The 12,966-nt window shown below is 30.9% G+C and overlaps 1 protein-coding gene across 7 annotated transcripts in view; it reads right to left on the reverse strand.

Moving 5' to 3' along the window:
* Positions 1 to 12,966, reverse strand: part of LOC121114280 (3',5'-cyclic-AMP phosphodiesterase 4C) — a 531,705-nt gene that overhangs the window by 117,648 nt on the left and 401,091 nt on the right. The window lies entirely within an intron of this gene.

The raw sequence follows: 12,966 nt of genomic DNA on the forward strand, positions 1-12,966 counted from the left end.
TGCGTATTCATTTAGAGTATATTATTAATATTTAATAAATGATTCTATCACACATAAGCGTAGTAGCAAACTGGCCAGCGGAAAAAAAAGTTATTTCTAAAAACTTCGTTTGCAAATGATTTCTAAAGACACTTACAGTAACTGCGCTGCTAAAATAACTCCTTTCTATAGCACACTCGCGCGAGAGAAATAAAAACAATGAAGCGCGTTACATTCATCTGGGACGGTTCTATTTATGTGTGTAAACTACACTGTTTATTTGAAATACAAGAGAAGAGGGGAAATTTATCTTGGAAAAATCTTTTAATGTATAACCAGGCTTTCACTCTTAAGTTGGAATATATTATATAAAAACACATTTATGTAAATTGGTTATATTTAAAAAAAAACAACAACACAACGATATCTGATTTGTACATTTATAGCCAATAAATTTTAGCTATCTCCATTCTTAAACGAAACATTAAGTATGTGAAAAACTATAGCAAAGTATATTTATAATATATAAAAATTGCGCATGAAATTATTTAATGATTACATGTCTTTGTTTTTGCGGCATTGATATTTAGCATATAACTTTTTTATATCCCTAATGTCAATTTCGTATAAAAATATACCATTTTCAGTGTGTGAAGTAAAACCTGAACGTTACTTTATAATTGTCTAGATTTCTTTATGCTGAATATTTTAAAACACTTGGTAGTGTTACAAAAATAAAAGACTTTTGTTGTTAAGAAACAATAAAAAACCATTTAGCAATCAATAGTTGTTAGCTTGGAGGCAAAAAGGCAAAGGGTGTCTCATTTGCTCCACGCCCAAGTGAGTGTCGAAGATATCATGAAGGTTGTAAGGTGCTCCAGTTGTCTTGTTTACAATATTGAAAGTATGGTTGCTTTGGGTCGGATCCTTGGGATGCCCTCTGGCATTGTTAAACAGCAGGAACTCGGGATCACCATAAATAAGTTCATGCCAAGGCTCTCAATGTCAGTGATTAGACTGTTGGGAGGTATGTACAGGATTTCAACAAGGTATCTTATGTAAAAAGACATCAGCAACAGCTTTTAACAGCAAACCAAGGGCAACTGGGTCAAGAGAGGCCCGAAATTTTGTTTTGCTTTAAAAATAAATTTTGATTTGCCCCCCCCCCTCCCCTCTTTTACAGACTGTCATCCGCTCGGCTATGCCTTTTGGGACCTAATTGAGGAGAAAACCAGTTCTACCCCTCACCGAAATTTGGGTAATCACAAGACCTGCGTGTAGGAGCAGTTTGTACGCAGCCATGTGCGAGCCTTTCAACACGAAGTGCTGTAGCACTTTGAGGCCCAGGTTAGAGGCCATGGTTCTAACCAATGTACATCATTTGAAAAACAGAAAAATAGATAAATAAAAAATTCGATGATAAAGCCTGAATACTGTATTCCTTCATGCTCTATTTTTTCGTTATGAAAAAGTCTAGTAGTTTACCTTGTATACTGTAAATATACCATACATGGCAAAATTATTTATAAATATCAAAAAAGTTTCATTTTTCAAATTGTCTATGTAATGAAAATGGGTAACAAAGACGTTGAAAAACTTTGTGCGATACTTTAACAAATAAGTTCGAGCAATGCCAGGTACAGGCGCTAATTTGTGAATATATGTAAACTGTAAAGTGTTGGGAAGCAAAACGGAAACATCACGTCGATTAAATTTATTTAAAAATAGTTTCTATATGAACGCATCTTTTTGTTGTATCAGTATGTTAAATAGTTTAAAACTTAACAATTTTGGTCCGTCAATAATTTTTCTATCCAAACCTCAGTTCAAGATGGAGTCCAACAGGTAGCAGGTGTCGGATCTTTTTGAGGCACATGTATCAACTGAAGATATACCTTATTATTTCTTGCTCCAGGAAGGATGTGGCTACTGTTAATAAGCCTAAGGAGGGTGAAGAAGATTCTTGTACACCCCACAGAAGTTCATTGGTACAAAAGTGGTGCAAGAGCAGTTTGACAGGATTATAGAAAAGGGGATGTGTGGCCTTTTCATCACCTGACCTTTCACCTTGCTAATATACTGTTTGGGGTGAAGTCGAAAGGAAGGCCTGCGCAACACCTCCCAAATGTGTGGCAGACATCAAAGTTACAGTTGAGAGAGAGAGAGGGGGTGAAAATGTCCGAAAATTTAAGTAATGACGTTCAAGGTCTCTGTAGAGGCAATGTTGGGTGCAGAGGAGGGGGGGGGGGTATTTTGAAAAATAAAAGAAAAAAGAATTATTGACCTTACCTTTCTGGTTTATGAGCATCAGCTTGTGTCCAAATTTATAGATATAAATGATTCAAATCTGTTTCATCAAGATCTCCCCAATGTCGGTTTGTTTTGTATTTTTTTTAAATTTCAATTAAGTCTATTGTGGAAAAGTTGTCATGTGCTAAGAAAACCATTGTGTAAACTTTTAACGTTGAATGATTATATCATATTTTTAACTATCAAATTTGAGTACTTGAAAATTGAGTCAAGTCGAGTTCAAGTTTTTGACTATTGAGTCAAGTCGAGTTTGAGTAAAGTCATCAAGGCAAGAATAATATTTGTTTCATTGAGTTGATAAAATTTTAGTTCCACAATCTAATCAGTTTGACTGAATACCAAAACGATTTTCAAACAATTACTTCAATTTTTGACAGAAAGTACACGCAAAGTACTTTTCAATCTTCAAAAAAACCAAATACATACGAAATGTTAATAGTTGGAATATATTTAGCAAATGAAAATTTCCCCTCAGGCCCCATCAAAAGTGTAACATTTTTTATATCAATTGTGTACTTGTTTTATTCAAATTCAAAAAGCTTCGCGTTCACTAGAATACGAAATATACTTTTATCGTTAAAGCCGGTTAAGAATGTTTATGTTTCTAATTGAAAACTTATTATCATTTATAGAAATGGGGAAATGAGCGTTTTTAGTGAGTAAAATTGATTCATCCTAATAATTGGTACATTTTGCTTATACAAAGTACAACTTGTACAAGCCGCTAGTACAAGTTATTTACAGCATTAACGTTGTTGTCAGACTATTTCTTATTCTTTTAGTTGTAACGGAAAGCGTGCCTTGTATGGATGCAAGTTTAAAACGGATGAATAATAAAAAAGAGAAAATAATACAAAAAAGATAATATCCCATATTTAACAGTTTTTCATCAATATAGGCGAAAATGCAAGCCAGGTGGATGAAAATGTGAATAGTTCTTATGTCCCTGATATTGTTACAGCCAAGTAGTAGGTATTTTGGTTTCGTCCATTTCCTTCCTGTAATTTTGATGTCAAAAATTAACCTTAAAAATCATTTTTCCCTAAGAGTACGTTTTTGTGTGGACGAACACTTCCCTTTTTTGACTGGATGTCACTCAAAGACTAAATAAAAATATTCACACACTCGAACTAAGCTCGACTTGGACTTACTTTTTCCACCTTTCATGAAAAACTATATAAAATGTGCGGAACATTGTTTTTTCATGCGTATGCCTATGTGTGTCTGTGCCATACTTGTTTATATTTAACATAAATCTTGTCAATAACGCTTTTTGTTGATTTGGTTTACAAATATTAGTAAATATATGAACTTACAATTATTAAATGCTATGTATTTATGTTTTATAAAGATTCTTATTGGGTACTTTTTTGTAAAAGCTTACACATAATAATATTATCAGGTAGTGTTTTTCTTTTTTCTAAGTATATTTTTTGTAAATTATATGAAGTTAAAAACCCAGGGATAACACATGAATGTAGTAAACACATAAAAAAGAAATAACAACATATGGATAAAGGTCCATAATTAATAGTGTTGGGTTTAGGTCTCAAAATCCTAGACCAGTCTAAGACTGTTGATTTTTCTAATAGACCAAACTAATTTGATCCTTTAAATAATTTTTGTTTGGACCATTTTCAAAGGATAATTCAGTATAATTGGGCTCAAATAATATTTCAGTCTGGATTGATGATACACAAAAAATCATTTTTGATTAGTCTCTGAATCGTTGATAACATCATCGTTGTTTCAAAATTGTGACAATGGAACATGGGGGCCATATGAAGTTTAATATGTTGCATGCATCATGTTTGTGCAACTCATCCATAAGAAATGGGTAAAAAATCGGTACAAAGATTCTGACCGATAAAATTTGGCTATTTATTGAGAACACAAAAATCGGTGCACGATTTGAAAACGATCGAATTTCGGTCTAGGGTCTGAGTTCGTAGTACGGACCGATATATTGGCATAGAAAAAATCATATTAGGGGATTATAAAAAAGGTTGGTCTTCGACTGAGTATCTACACTAATATTTTATAATTTTTCACTTGAGTTATATCTATATAATTCAAGTATTATGAAGTATAACTGTAGATAAGATTAATCTAAATTCAAAAACTTCGAGTATTAATAAGTAGAGTTCGGTTGAGTTTTGCAGATAATATTTCGAGGACAGTTAGAGTAACTTTATTAAAGTAGGGTATTTTTTCAAGTTTGAGAATTAGTCGAATTCATAATTAATAATGTAATAAAAAAAATAGTTGAAAAGTAATTACGTGACAATATTGAGTAATTTATTTTCTCCCAATACCTCTCAAGATTTTTATTGTAGTTACTTCCTTTCCTTTAGGGTTTGGGATGCCAAGTCTTTACAAGTAGATGGTTGGTAGTGAATACAACGTCCAAAAAATATATATCAATTGCAATACCAATCTATTATTTATAAAAAGTCATGATATATCATTGATGTCTAAAATTTTATATTTTGCAATTTAGATTGTTATCGTCAAATCCAGAAAATATATAAAATTTTCTTAACATTGAAATGCTATGTTTTTCTTTTTGTTTTGTTTTGAAAAGCTATAATATAGAATGGATCGGAATAAAGACCGGGGTTTCAGATGAAATCATTTTTTCTCTTTCCTATTTACACAAAAAAAAACAACATAAAATCTATAATGTTAAATGCTTTTACTTCAAATGTACGATAAAGTCAATTTAGTTCATGTCCCCTGTCAAGATCTACGTCAAGGATTTTGTTGCAAAGTTCACTGATAGCCCTTACTTGATGGAATATGTTAGAGCCAACATAACACTATCAACAATTATACCTCAAACATAACGTCGATGATAAGTTGATTAGATGATCTGAATCCACCAAATTTAATGATCTTATTTATCATTTGTTATGATATACCATCTGACCTTTTGGGATCGAGACCAAGACTTTGTGAGATCAACAAAATGATGTATGGATGATATGTAAGCAAACGCATAACGTAGCAAATTTTTTTTTTTTTTTGCAACTTTAATTACAACATTCGATTTAGTATAGTTATTCAGCAAAAATTTAAATTTTTTAATAATCCAATCATTACTTCATAAAAGACATCTTCGCTTGGAGCCATATTAATAAAAAAATATATTTTTTAGATGATAAAACTTTTAATTTAATCACTCACATTCCAATATGATCTACTTAAAAATTTCATCAAAATCACTAATATGAACACGTAAATTGTAATCCAATGGGATTATTCTCTCTTGAAATTGAGATCAATAGCTTCTAAGCAATACTCAACAACTTTTATAAAATAAATATTTAAATTAGATCCCCATTGACAATTGGTTATCGGGGTTAGTTTCCAGGACAATGTCCTGTGAAGAGGATTTGAAATTAAGTCCTTTGAGTAGATGTATAGATATTTTATTCAATTAACAATTGAAAAATAAATGGTTTTATTACAAAGTATTTTCACGGACGTCACAATGTACATTAAAAGGAAATTGACGTCATAGGTGATATTTTAACTAAATAAAATGTACAAAATTCCTATAAATCTTGATGTAACTTCATAAAATTACTTTAGTTCTTAATGTCAATGATAAAAAGAGATATTTGAAATAAATCAAAGTAGTATCTATGGACAATATATATTTGTAACATTACTTTTGTTTTTGATTTATTAGGGGTGGGAAAGTATAAATGCCAGAATATCTTATTCTTGCATTTATATTTGTTAATTTAGTGTCTGCAGTATGAAAATAAGAATGGATATGAGGAAATAACAATTTTTAAGGTTTGGTCTTCAAATCCAAGACCGACCTGAGGCCAGTATAATTTTTTATTGGCCAAAGTATATTTGTCCTTTAAAAAGTTAGGTCTGGTCCTGCCTCAAAAAGAAATTCAGTCAAGAATGATTCTATAGATTAATTGTGGATTAAGTAATGTATGTTTAAAATTGTGAACATCAACACAATCTTCATATGAAGATGAGCAACCTGCATTAAATCATATTTCTACCACTCATAAATGACGATAGCGAAGAAAAACTGCAGATTGAGCCCGAATAATACAACTCTCTACAATTTGACAGGGACGAAATATCGGTTTGAGGTCTGAGATTGTGGTTTCAATAGAAATATCAGTAGACTACTTAAGTTCGATGCGGCAAAAAAAAAAAAAAAAAAATAGATAACTATATTTTTGATAAACTGTAAAGGTTGCAGTCTGTCTGTTTTCCCTTCTTATAAAATTTGATTAATTTGACCCCAAATATGACTGACTCAACAATGCTGATGTGACATGAAACTAGGTTTTTATTTTTTTAACTTTTTCGAATTTCAATCAAGGAGAGTTCAGAAATGTTGTCATGTGGTACAAAATAGGTAATGCAAAATTTCATTTTCCTACGATGTCATCTTTAGGTAGCACATTTATTTTAAAGTTTGAATGAGAAAAAAGTGATTTATTTCGTCCATACGTACTAAAATACAGCATTTATCGATATTTTATATTTTTTAATAAGGATAAACATTATTCCAACATAAAAAAAGATTTATAAAGTTTTTTCTCCTAAAGCTACCGTAAATGAGGAAATAACATTAAAAAATGGATGGGTCCTTTCTGAAAATTTAAATAAAGTATGCGCACAATACGCGGATCATCCAATTTTCCCAACATTTATTTCTTTTTTTGCTCGATATACAATTTAAGAAAAAAAAACACTACTTTAATATTTCGGAAAAATGTCATTCTTTTTTTTTTTTTTAAATAACTGAAAATGATCTCTTGAGCAATTATATTTGCTAAAAAAATAGTTTTTGCCTTTTTTCATAATTTGATCGAGATGTCCCCTAAAGATGACCTCGTAGGACAATGCAAGTTTGCATAGGTGATATTCATACGATATGACAACTTTTCCACACTGCTTGTAATCGAAATTCAAAAAAAGTTGAACATCAAACCATTTTAATGAAGACACTCCATAAATTAGAGATTCTAAATAAAATAAATATATGGTAAATATATGAAACGTAGAAACCTTTTTCCTTTAATAAATATGATGTCTCTTCCCTAGGAGTAAAATAGACAAAGTAAAAAATTGATTTTTCTCCTCTTTTACAACTTTTCCATTCCACCTGTATTATTTATTACGTGTAAGGAGTTATATACAATCATAAAATATTATTATAACATATTCCTGCCATTAGATAAAAAGATACAAGGTCCGATGGAAAACTTTTTGTTCTTATAATGATAAAATTTGTAGGCTAAGTTATTTATTATTTTTGTTAGAATTAATGACCTGTTGTAAATTATTGTACCTTCATAGCCACAATAAGCTTGGAATATATCACTTTGATAAAAAAGAAACCGTTATTTACTCTTTTCTATTTCAATTCTTATTCCATTTTCAAATTTAATCATTAATTATGTTAATGTCCACAACGTTTGCAGTGAGAATTTATTTTTTGAAAGATATTAAGATTAGACAACTATCTAAAAAATCTAATAAATAAAAAGAACAAAGCAATTTAAGGAAACATTCTTTGAAAACTTTTGGAATATTGTTTATTCTTTAAAATTTAGATATAAATATATTAACATACTGATAAGAGAACCCGGAATTATTTGTAAATAATAGGGGTGTACAAGAAGACAACCCCACTTTTAGTTAGTTAAATAATTTATTGTTGTTTACTATATAAATGAACTGTAATAAAATTATACAAACATAAGGCAATGAACGCAATCACACAAAGGTACCTTAAATTCCTTAAATATATTAGATTTTAAAGTTATTATCAATAATTTTTTCATAATTGTACATTTCATAAATGTAAATTTCGTAAATTTTAAAATACAAAGATCTTTGTCTTCTTTTTGAATTGTTTCATGTCTCTCATATGAGAAAGACGGACATTTGTTGATATTGATCTACACTTTGTGGCTCTTTGTGTTCTTCCATTGCTGAGTCGGGCTAAAAAAGACCCATTAACAGTGTAAGTAAAAATAGTTACTCACATGCTTTCACGTCCAAGTTTGATAGCCTTCGATTTCGATTCTTTTAGTATGAATATATATATATATATATAGTATGAGTATATATTTAGTACATGTGAATGTTTCATGCCTTTATCTTTTTTGTATTTATTACAGCAAACTTTAAAGAAGAGGTCACGTATTTTCTTCTTAGAGTAGCTTGATGGCACTTCTAAATAATTCTTTAGGGTCCCATTCTGCCATCTTTTGAAGATACAACCAATTTTGTTCAGTAAAAACAATTGCAAATGATTATTAGAATATAATACAAGCTGATTTTTGTAGTAATTGTTATCAAAACTCAAGCTTTGACCATTTCCTTAAGTGCAAACTTAAATATGATGAATTGTGTAAAGTAGAATTAAGAATCGAAAACGGAGTAATTCCTGCAATTTTCTAGCTAGGTACTGAGTGGGACATATGTTTATTGCCTTCCTCTCATAGCTGCTTATAGGTAATTTATAAAACGTAATGGGAGGTCAGCTGCTCTCCTTCAAAAATTATTAGATTTACAACGTCAATTTTTAGCTTCCTTTTTTCCTCAATAATGCTTGAGATTTATATACACATCTTTAATATTTTTCAACAGATACAAACACGAATCTTCTTCTCTTACTATTTATCATTTCAAAATGGTTAGATGAGTGCTTAAGAAAGAAATAGCAGATTAATCAACAAATGGACTACAAATAAATGGTAGAAATGGTATGCATATGCTACATAGTAACTTAGGTTTCATTACTGAAAACAATATATTTTTTTACCTGCTATCTTCTTGACACACCTTTTTTGATAATTTTATAGTTTGTTAAAGGTTAAACATTAATTTTTATTAATATTAAAATAAATAATTTTTATACAAAATAGAATAATGACAATACATCATTTTTTAATTTGATGTTTATATCAACTATAGTTGCTGAAATAAATAAATAAACTTTTCTTTGATAATAGTGGCACGTCTTTTCAAATAAATATATATAATTCTTTTATATGAAACATTTTATTAATTGAAAGTAATTAAAAAAAAAAAAAAGGTTTTATAAAAATATATTGTAGATGTCACAAATATATTTTTCATTGATAATTTGTGATAAAAAATAATCGGAAGAATGGCGTTATAAATGACTCATCTATATTTGGGTTTGTGTGAGTCAGTTGTTGACTACATCGTTTTGGGTTTTATTCTTAGTGTTATCAGATATTTAGTGTAATCTACTGAACTCAAATTATACATTTTCAAAAGTATTATGTGGTTTGAATTTAGTTTGAATCTTTCACCATGTAGTAATTTAAACAAATTAAATAGTAAACATACACCGCAGCATCTAAAATGGAAGAATTGCTAATCAATTCTCTGTTATTAATTCAGGATCATTCGACAAGATTCATATTGGAAAATTCTTATTAAAATGTACAAAAGAATACATCAACATATTAAATATTGTTTTTCGGCTAAATTTAACCAAATGTCCTTTGGACAAATTTAAATTTGGAAAATTGTCTTTCGGTAAAATGTCCATCTGGAAAATAGTCCATTGGCGAAATTTCATTCGGCAAATTTTTTTCCAGTGCGAATATTTTCGACCAATAGTCCGCTCACGGTCAAAATGTAATTATATCACTGTTTTTACTAAATAAAGAATCATCCTATATGTAATATATGGGTGAAAACCCCCGGCCTTCACATATAGATGGTGCTATTTATTTATTAAACTACTTTTCACCTGGTAAAACCTTCAAATAACATTTTCATGACAATCTGTTCTTTAGTTTGTGAGTTATTGTGGTAAGAGTGGTGATACTTTTGTTATTAATAAAATAATTGATCCAAAACAATTTTGTGCTTTAATTTGATACTGCTTCTTGATGGGAAATATTACATTTACAGCTAGACAATTGCTTGAAAAGTGTTTATAGGGACTTCACTCTATAAAGTGGATGCTATTAAAACTAAAAAAAGGCAATTTTTAACAAAAAAGTTTTTTCTTTGTTAAGTCTGGGACATTTGGGGCCATGTGGTATGTAATTGATGAGTATGAGGTCATTATCTTACTAGCAAATAATTTGGGGGCACTATTATTTCTTTGTAGGTTTAAAAAGTTAAAAGATGCAATAAAGATGACTTTGTACAGACATTCAGTATTCAAACTGATTTTTGTTGCTGAGGATTATTCGAATTCTCATATCCCCCCTCTCTTGTTATGTATTTATTTTGAACCCACTACATATACCATAGTTAATGATGCTAATCAGGAGCATTAAAGTCATGTTAAAAATATAGTAAAATCAACATGGTAACCCTGAAAATTTAAATTATATTTTGGAGGAAAGCAGTTTAGCTGTCATAACGTTTCATTACATCATCTACAAGAATATAGGAAAAAATTACTGGAATGTGGATCTTTAATTATATTATGAGTCGAAAAAGGACTTACAATGATAACCTCACAACAAATTATGGTTACTCTTCGTCTTTTATGAGCAAACGTAAATGTTCAATCCCGTTATGTATATATCAATAATATGTTGCATGTAGTAGAAGGAGGTAGAAGGCACAAAGGCTGAATTGCTATTTGAGGTGGAGGCCTCACACAAACATTTTGAAAATCACAGCACCAGAAAATATTAGAGGCGTTCTCGTTCAAATAGAGATAATAAGCAAAATAGTGATCTAACATCCAAAAATCCATGAATCACCTCTCTAACGAGTTTGACGTGTACGAGAGAAGAATCAGGAGGGCTGTTATGGAGGACTTGAGGTAATCCTCTTACACAAGTACCCCAGAAAGTTCTTGTGCGGATCAAGGCAAATGGATCCACATTAAAAATTTTCTCTGACGAGAAGATTTTCACCATGGACCAGGTCTAGTACCGTCAGATTGACTGTCAGCTAGGGGGATCACCAGAGGAAGTCAAGGGGGTGTTCTGTACTAAATATCCAGCCCAAATAGTGGTCTATAAGGTTGTGGCGTCCGACGGCATGAAGATGTCTCCCTTTTTTAAGGTTAGAGATAAATTCGACCGGAAGGACTACTACAAGGTGCTGAAGTGCACCATACTGCCATGGGTCAAGGCCACTCACCATAGGATAACTAAGTGTAGTCCAAAGATGGTACACCCTCACACACATGGGCCAAATTCCAGAAGGTCTGTGCCAACAACAAGGCTTATTTTAGGCACAAGGACATGTGGCCATCATCTTCGCCGGATTTGAACCTGTTGGACTTTGCTGTGTGGGGCACTTTGGAGAGGAAGACTAACCGGGCGTTTCACCCGAACAGGGACTCCTTGAAGGCCGCCATTTTAAATGAGTGGAACAACTTATCCCAGAAGTTCATCATCAACTCCTCAAGCCTCTCCGCCGCTGTGTGGAGGCTGTGATTGCTTCTGAGGGGCCATATTAAGTGAATATCTTCACAAAGGTCGTAGTTCAAAGTTTTGTAACAAAAAATTTCAAAATTAATTATCAAAAAATAAAATTATTGACATTTCTCTAAAATCAGTCATTCAGTTCACGTTTTGCTTACGAGCCCTGTAAACTCATTTAGTAAATAGGTGTTGCTTTTTGATAATTTAATCGAGATGTTTGGCCTAAAGATGACCTCGTAGGACAATATCATTTTGCAGAAATAATTTTCATACCAAATGAGAATTGCAATCAAAATGCAAAAATGAAAAATCGAGCCCTTCTATTATTAAACCGTAAAAAAATATTGTTCACAAAACAATATTTTTGTAAGGTCCAATCATTAATAATACACATATTCTATGAGAACCCTTTTTATACTTCAAAATGTACCCAAATCATTACAAAGTTGTATGTATGTATATAAAATAAAAAATATATCCAACTTTGTAATGATTTGGTTATCCGTTATTCCCTTGATAATAAACCCCTACTTCTAAAATATATTTGGATTTGTAATGTTACTATTCCTTGATTACCCTTTTTATAAAATAAAAAAATCAGCCTTAATCTTAATATCTTTAAAATCTCTTCTCAGTTATTTGGGATTTTATATAGGTACTTATTATTAAACAAACGATTTTGATCCTTAGGGAGATTATAAACTATCAATAATTTACAACACATCGAACTATATCATAAGGGTCCTATTAATTTACGGATCAATAAAAAGAAAAGAATATATAGATATCAATCAGATCCTTCATTTTTCTCTTCCTATTCAATGATATAAAAAGAGAGCTTTGTATCGAACGGAAATAGAGGTAAATCTTTTCCTCCTATAGTAACAACAATATCGTTAGATGTAGATAAGGGTTACAAACTTTACAATCATAAGAAATGATGCCATTTGAACAAGGAATGCTTAATGTGCCTGGTGCATCAATATTATTTCCAGATTTAGAACTCCGACAGAGGCTCTCATGGCCTCAGTATTAGTGTGGCATTTGCCACAGGCCTTGTTCTCCATATACACCCAGAAGAAAAACTCCAAGTAGTCAAGTCTTGTAGGTACATTCTCTTGTCCCAAAAAATACAATTTCTTCTGGAGAACAGACTTTGGAAGTATATGCAGATACTCCATCCTGTTGGAGAAGCACATTGTTATTGGAAAAACTGGAATTGACAGATGGGATAATCTTTGACCTAAACTAGGTG

The sequence above is a fragment of the Lepeophtheirus salmonis genome, chromosome 3, assembly GCF_016086655.4.
Source record: "Lepeophtheirus salmonis chromosome 3, UVic_Lsal_1.4, whole genome shotgun sequence".
Lineage (NCBI taxonomy): Eukaryota > Metazoa > Arthropoda > Copepoda > Siphonostomatoida > Caligidae > Lepeophtheirus > Lepeophtheirus salmonis.